This window comes from Camelus bactrianus, chromosome 2 (assembly GCF_048773025.1).
Source record: "Camelus bactrianus isolate YW-2024 breed Bactrian camel chromosome 2, ASM4877302v1, whole genome shotgun sequence".
Lineage (NCBI taxonomy): Eukaryota > Metazoa > Chordata > Mammalia > Artiodactyla > Camelidae > Camelus > Camelus bactrianus.
In genome coordinates this window covers 58,530,658-58,531,423 of record NC_133540.1, presented here as the reverse complement: position 1 = coordinate 58,531,423, position 766 = coordinate 58,530,658, and the positions used below count along the sequence as shown (strand labels likewise).

General features: G+C 38.3%; 1 non-coding gene across 1 annotated transcript; it reads left to right on the top strand.

Moving 5' to 3' along the window:
- Window positions 1-296: 296 nt before the first annotated feature.
- LOC123616507 (small nucleolar RNA U109) lies at window positions 297-433 on the top strand. The gene has a single exon (XR_006724524.1). It is a non-coding gene; the product is annotated as a small nucleolar RNA U109 (small nucleolar RNA).
- Window positions 434-766: the final 333 nt, after the last annotated feature.

Here is a 766-nt window from a genome sequence, read left to right as displayed (position 1 = left end):
AAATGTATATTACTAAATGAAAGGAGCCAATCTAAAAAAGGCTACATACTGTTTGATTCCAACTATATGACATTCTGAAAAGGGCAAAACTATGGAGACAGTAAAAAGATAAGTGGTGGGAATGGGCTAAGGGAGGAAAGAATAGGTGGAGCACAGGGGACTTTTAGGGCAGTGAAACTATTCTGTTTGATACAATAATGATGAACACATGTCATTCTACATTTGTCAAAGCCCACAGAATGTTCAACACCAAGAATGAACCCTAATGTAAGCTATGGACTTTGGGTAATTAAAAAATGCATGATATATATTGAAAAAAATACATGATTAAGAAAACAGGAATACATCCATAACATCCTACATTAAAAAAGGAGTTCTCAGGGCTGCCAACCTTATAGCAGAGGTTGAGTAATAGTATGTTTCTCCTACATAAAAGAAAAAGAAGAAAAAAGAAAAAAAAAGTCAGTCTCATTGGGACTATGGGACTATTTGTGTGCCTCCAATTCTCTAGAGACCTATGTAATGGAGTCAAACACCTTGGGCCTTGCAGTCCTCTGCACACGCAAAGGAACACTGGGTTATTTACAAGTGATTTGTTTGGCTGATACTTAGCTAAACTTAGCATCAGTATAGGGTCCTGGAGGGAGACTGGGGGACTGGCTGGCACTGGGGGAAGAGCCAATCTCATTTGCTAACTCTGCATATTAAACACATCCATGCAGATCAAAGACAGAAGACAAGACTAGAATAAGAGTGAAGAAAAATC